The following is a 7420-nucleotide window of genomic DNA, read 5'->3' on the forward strand; positions in this document are numbered from 1 at the left end:
AAAAAGCATTCTGCTAAAGTTGCTTTTCTCACCGTCTGGCTAAGAGACCAAAGAGGAAGGGGGCAGGAGGGAAAAAGGCTGTCAGACAGAAAGAATCAAGAAGAAGGAATGAATTTTTTACTAGGTACACGAATGTCTTAACAACTTCAAACCACCACCACCTTTTGCCAAAAAAAAAAAAATGGGTACTAAATTAGCAAAACAAAATAAAATGGCTAGACAGAAAGTCCAGCAATTCTAAAACGAACTGCTGGGGGGGGGAGGTGGGGGGGGTGCCAATATTTTCTCTAAAAGAGAAAAGCCAGAACTTGTGATAATGACTTCCATAAATTAATCAGGCAAGCAAGTCGCGGAAGTGATGTGGCTTTAATTGGTGTCTTTAATTTACATGACTTTACAGTGCAATTGTTTTGATCCGTACTTAGTGGGAGTTTTCCACACACTCAAAAGACAGATAGGGTTGGGAGAGGAGTGGTTTTTGTGTTTTTTAAAGTAGTAGTTGATCTCTCGCAAGTAACATTAAGTAATCCTGTTTCCTGATAAATAGGCAGCCTGCAGCAAAATCCTACAGCTTTTTAGGTTGTCTGCAAGTACGTTGACAAAGCAGATTAAAAACAAAACTAAAAACTACCCCTTTTCAGTTTTGCAGATAAAATTGCCATATTCCGCTGGAGTGGAGTAACAGTAGCTTTCCACAGAATGACGTAGGGTGAAGGGAGGGGCTGGAATGGCTTTCTAGAGTTACCATGTAGCTCAGATGTTCTTTCTGTTTGATGTTTATAATGAAGTTCTCATGTTTTTTATGACTACATCATCTTATGGCATGCCTACAGCATCCCAGGCTGGCTTCCACAAAATACAAAAATACAGCAATCGCCACAAGCTGAGGCTCGTTGGGTCCTGGGTTTCCTTTATTAAAGAAGGACCAGCTGGTTTATGCATAGATATACACAAACAGGGCATTGGGAGTTAAAGGATTTTGTTATTCTTTCTTTCCTGGATCTTATACAAAGATATTTTGCCTCAGCATGTGGAAATTTCATTAACTACCTTTGCAAATGACTCTTGCAAACAACCTACCTACCGGAACAGAAACTCCAGCCCTTTAAAAAGCTGGATTTTAAATTAATTTGTGATTAGCTTTCAGAAGATAGTCATCGTGAAAAGCAATATAACGCTATTCTTGCATTACAAACGCCATAATCCCAGAATGGTTTGAAATGTCATGTTTGAGTGGGTGGGCGTCAGAATCCAACATCCCTGCCCTAAGATCTGATTTAATTTTTTAAAAAGGCTACGTCACCAGATCAGTGGTGGGATTTACATTTCTTTTACTACCGGTTCTGTGCATGGGGCATGGTGGGCGTGGGAGGGAAAGGATACTGTAAAATCTCCATTCCCACCCTACTCCAGGAGACGGTTACTGCAAAATCCACATTTCCTCCCGATCAGCTGGGACTCGGGAGGCAGAGAATGGATGTCCAAGGTGGTATTTACTGGTTCTTCAAGCTGCTGAAAATTTCTGCTACAGGTTCTCCAGAACTGGTCAGAACCTGCTGAATACCCACCTCTGCATCAGATGCTGTGATCGTCATTTTCTTAAAGCCAGGACATGATGATCGGATGCTTCCAGGTACAACTGTCACCACCTCTAACCACTGTTGGTTTGGCATAGTGTCCCGAGACAATTCAGACACCGGTTTGTGAGAAAAAAACGTACGGGCTAGTGCTTCCTGAACTCACTCAATTGTGACTTATTCAACAAATCATGAGCTAGCAGTGTGTGAAGTTGGGCACCACATCCTTTCCTTGTTTATCCAGTTATGCTGGCTGAATAACATGCTGTATGAATGTAAAATGCTCAAGCACAATACATTTGAAATGCAGTCATAAAATAATTTTTAAAAAGCATTGACTATGGGAAGGCTGATTGGTGGGGGGGAGGTATCCAACACAATTATATGGTATTGTCCACCTTGGTTTTAAGTGAGTATTGCACCATGAAAAAATACCTTGAATACATCGGCCTTCATGGAAAATTCCAAACTATTCGGCCACCTCTGGATTTCAACTCCCACTCGCTCCTTACATACTGATCTTACTTTTAATGTAGCGTTACATGGCAAGTATAATAAATCCAGTGATGTTCATTATAAAAATATATAAATTAAAAATACACGGAAGAGTGCTTCAAGAGAGGAGTTTACTCAAATATTATTACATTTTCAGAGTTCTTTCTCAGTTTGGAAGGAGCCAGATGTATCACAGAACCAATGACAGCACACTAAATATGCAGGTGGTCCTCAGTGTACAAACAGTTCATTTAGTGACCGTTGACAATTACAACGGCACTGGAAAAAGTGACTTATGACCATTTCCCACACTTATGACTGTTGCAGCATCCCCATGTTCATGTGATCAAAATAGAATTCAGATGCTTGGCAACTGGTTCATATTCATGATGGTTGCAATGTCCTGGGGTCATGTGATCTGCTTTTGCGACCTTCTGACAAGCAGAGTCAAATGGGAATCTAGATCCACTTAACAACCAGGTTATTAACGTAACAATGCAATGATTCATTGAATAACTGTGACAAGTTAAAAAAATGGGGCAAAACTCACTTAACAAACGTTTTACTTAGCGGCATAAATGTAGGGCTCAACTGCGGGCGTAACTTGAAGGCTACCCGTACTGCCCACACAGAGAAATGAAATTAAAATGCCCTTGAGTTATAAGAGGGGATAAAACTTCCCTCATGAAACGGAAGCCACATGAGACTGCGATATTGCCAGTAATGTGGTAAACTCTGTGGCCTGTCTGGCTGATTCCAAAGACATACCTTTTGAACTGTGGTCTTTCACCAACATGCTACTAAGGGATAAGTGACAAATCCCCTTCTTTATCGCAAGCATTGTTCCTCTTAGCACAGTTACGTGAATGAGCCCTAAAACAATTGGTTTATGAGCCATCATCCTGCTAATTTTGTTCTAGAAGTTGCATCATAAGCCAGCAAAAGAGAGAGAGAGAGAAAAAAAAAGCAGCAAGCCTTCTTCTAGTTAACACACGCCTGTACCTCTAATCACTAGATCTAAAAGATTACCAAAAAATATCTGCTTTCAGTGTAAGAAAAGCCAAGGGGATTTTTCTCCTTTTATTTACAATAATGGCAGCATGTAGGCTGTGTTCGTTAGTTTTTCTCTACTACTACAGACTTCTCATGAAAGTTCCTGAGCAGTCATGAACCGCGGCACAAAGGGGAAACCAACTTCATGCTTTAGTGAGGCTTTTCTGAATGGTTAATCACCACCCTGTTAAAAATAGCACCTTTAAAAACAGCAGACTTGATCAGCTTAATTTCCCAGGTGTTCTGTTTGGCCTTTATCTTTTGCATAAGCTACACAGTTTGAAGAGGTGCCGTCTGTCTCGCACATCAAGAGCCTTTTCAGGCTCCAACCTTTGCATCATCTTTCCTTGACCGAAGGGAGCGCCAGACCTACACTGCTAACCGATCCCACAGTACCCAGGGGGGAAACACCTAAGCATCCTCCCATGTGATAGCTCAGGCTAATTCTGCTGGGAAGGTGTTCTTATGAACTCAGCAAGTTTATTCAATAAATCATGGCTAAACAAACTATGGATTAGTGCAAAGTGAGAGCCAACTATGTCATAAATTAAGATAAACCAGGCAAGCTGTAATTTGATTTGCTCCCATCCTGCCACTCGCATCAGAAAGGACAATTGCTAAGCATTCAATCTTGACTATCCAAGCTACACCGTATACAATTCTTCAGCCGTGGTCTCTCCCCACTTTCAGATCAGTAGCACTGTTGCAGGACAAATCACGATTTCAAGTATCTTGACCCAGTATCAATTACTGGTATGCCGCATCATGCTGGCTAAACTAGATATAACAGAAGTAGATCTTTGTATTTAAATATAGACTGTAGATAAAGATATGAAGTGGAGCGTTAAGTTATGACAATGAAAGACATGTTTAAATCTGGAATATAGAACTTTCCCAAAGTCAGTCTTCTTTCCCTTCTCATGATGCTTACCCATTTTGCGAGTCCCCTTGGACTGCAAGGCGATCAAACCGGTGAGTCCTAGAGGAAATCAACCCTGACTGCTCTTTAGAAGGCCAGATCCTGAAGATGAAACTCAAGTACTTTGGCCGCCTAATGAGAAGGAAGGACTCACTGGAGAAGAGCCTAATGCTGGGAATGATTGAGGGCAAAAGAAGAATGACAGAGAATGAGGTGGCTGGATGGAGTCACTGAAGCAGTAGGTGTGAGCTTAAATGGACCCCAGAGGATGGTAGAGGACAGGAAGGCATGGAGGAATGTTGTCCATGGTGGTGCAATGGGTCGGACATGACTTCGCAACTAACAACAACAATACTTTAACACCTCAGTTCCAATACATCCACACTTAAACATTCCTCTGACAATCAAGAGATGCTCCAAGCCATTCTCTTCCTTCTCTCTTTTGCTCTGTCTAGATCAGTGTTGTTCAAACTTGGCATGTTTAAGATGTATGGACTTCGACTCCCAGAATTCTAGAAGCTGACGTCCACACAACTTAAAAGTTGCCAAGTTTGAAAAACACATTGGTCTACGCAGTGGTGGGATTCAATTTTTTTTACTACCTATTCTGTGGGTGTGGCTTGGTGGGCGTGGCATAGCTTGGTGGACATGGCAGGGGAAGGACACTCTAAAATCCCCATTTACTCCCCAATCAGCTGGGACTCAGGAGCCAGAGAATAGATGGGGGCGGGACCAGTCAGAGATGGTATTTACCGGTTCTCCAAACTACTCAAAATTTTCACTACCGGTTCTCCAGAAGTGGTCAGAACCTGCTGAATACCACCTCTGGGTCTACGTGATTGCAGAAGATCCATGTTTTTAACATCAGAACATGTTCCCGCCATTATGTCTACTTTGGCCCTTGAGGCAAAAGTCTTTTCCAAAGTCTGCTTTATGTTGGGCATGTGTGGGAGTCTTTCTGGTCAGAACTAAAGAAGTAAATATCTTTCCCCCTCCCCCAGACTCTTCAGGCACTACGTCAGTAAGAAACTAATTAAGGGCAAATGGGATCTGGTATTAAAAGTAACATGGAAGGGGAGGAGGGTTCATAACGAGGGTCCTTGAAGACTGACATCTAGAGCCAGCATTGAACAGAGGGCTTTCTGTTCATTTAGCAGTGACAGTCATTCATTGCAAACTAAGAAAGCGAGGGGAATTTCAAGACTCTCCAACCAACTTGAATTACTCTGTTGATAAATCTATACACTTTTTTATATGATACCAAATCTACTGCGGAGAACAAAATCAAGATCTACCCTTAAATTTGCCACATCAATGAACCACCGAACTGCACCCTGAAAATTGACCCATTTTTGCCACTCCTGAGCAGCTACAACTAGATGCATATATAGCATTTACACATAGCCAATACAATATATATATTTTGGTAAATATGCAAAAATATAAGTCCAAAACACAGTACTCTGAGTAGTGAGGCTTTAAAGCAGGGGTAAGCAGTGGTGGGATTCAATTTCTTTACTATCGGTTCTATAGGCGTGACTTAGTGGGAGTGGCAGGGGAAGGATCCTGTAAAATCTTCATTCCCTCCCCTCTCCAGGGTAAGGTTACTGCAAAATCCCCATTTCCTCAGTTGGGACTCAGGAGGCAGAGAATAGATGGGAGCGGGGCCAGTCAAGGTGGTGTTTACCGATTCTCTGAACTACTCAAAACTTCCACTAGCGGTTCTCCAGAACTGGTCAGAACCTGCTGAGTACCACTTCTGGTGTCAAGGTGTCATCATGCGACGTATCATGACTTTTTTCCCCCTTTGCTAAATCGGGCATGGCCATGGCCAGCGCATGACGCATCCGGCCCGCGGGCCGTGAGCTTGACAGCTCTGTTTTAAAGGAACCTAAAATTCAGCATGGACACTTCTATAGCAGTTACTCAAATACCATCACTAGGAGAACTGAAGTGCTTTAATGCCTTTCATGGAATAAAGGTAAGAGAGAAAAGGAAAACAAGCTTATGTGGTATTTGAAATAGCATCTTGGACAGCTTGAAACCATTTGCATCAAAGATGAACAACTTTATAGCCCTGGGTCTCTTGCGGTTCATTAACACTTTGTGTGTGCCTCCCAGAGATAACCAACAGCTGTTTCTAAAATGATAATTTTTACTACACTAGGAGGAGAATGTGTCTAATCCAGTTAGTAGGAAATTAAATGAATTGTGGTTTTTGTTCTGGTCTCACCTACCACTTTCTGGCAAAATGTCTGGGATGCTATTTAAATCGTACTCAGCCAAATTGTACATTCTTGATCTTTTCCTCAAATGTTGTTTTTAAAGCAGAAGCATAGTGGTTCTGATAAATCTGGATTCATGGCAGCTACAAGACCACTGGGTTTGGTGCATGGTGTTATTCCTATCATGGGATAGAAAGGAAATTGATTCACAAGATAAATCCCCAGGTAAGGTTTTAAATGGTTAATTACATTGCCTAGTCTGAAGCCTTCTACTCTTCAGCTACATTGGCAGATAGCTTTCATGACTCCTAGATAGTACAGCCATATTTGTTAGGAAAATACTTTTTGTGCATTATTCTTGACTTGGTTATCTATTTCACTTTCTGGGTTCACATGGTACAGTCACTCTGAAACTAGCCAGGAGTGTTAGATAAAGGTAAAGGTTCCTTTTCTCACATGTGCTAGTAGTTCCCAACTCTAGGGGGTGGTGCTCATCTCTCTTTTAAAGCCAAAGAGTCATTGCCAAAGATGCACAGAATGCTGTTACTTTCCCACTAAAGGCGGTTCCTATTTTTCTACTTGTATTTTTACATGCTTTCGAACTGCTAGGTTGGCAAAAGCTGGGACAAGTAACAGGAGCTCACTGTTATGTGGTGCTGGGGATTCGAACTGCCGACCTTTCTGATTGACAAGCTCAGCGTCTTAGCCACTGAGCCACCATGTCACCTACCAAGAATGTTAGGTTTACAAAAAAACACTTGGTGTAAATAAAGAAGCAAAACAAACAAGGTTAAAATGAATAAAGACAGTACAGGTAATCCTCGATTTAAGAACAGTTCATTTAGTGACTGATCAAAGTTACAAAAACTGATCTGTTTTTCACTCTTACGACTGTTGCAGCATCCCCAGTCATGTGATCAAAATTCAGCCAGTTAGCAACTGACTCATATTTATGACAGTTGCAGTGACCTAACTACCAACTTAACAACTGCAATGATTCACTTAACAACTATGGCAAGAAAAGTCGTAAAATGGGGCAAAAGTCAAGTATGTAACAATCGTCTGATTTAGCAACAGAAAATTTGGGCTCAATTGTATTCATAAGTCAAGGGCTACCTGTATTTCTGAAGTTTTCAAGTTACAAACTTCGA

This window comes from Thamnophis elegans, chromosome 2, assembly GCF_009769535.1.
Source record: "Thamnophis elegans isolate rThaEle1 chromosome 2, rThaEle1.pri, whole genome shotgun sequence".
Classification (NCBI taxonomy): domain Eukaryota; kingdom Metazoa; phylum Chordata; class Lepidosauria; order Squamata; family Colubridae; genus Thamnophis; species Thamnophis elegans.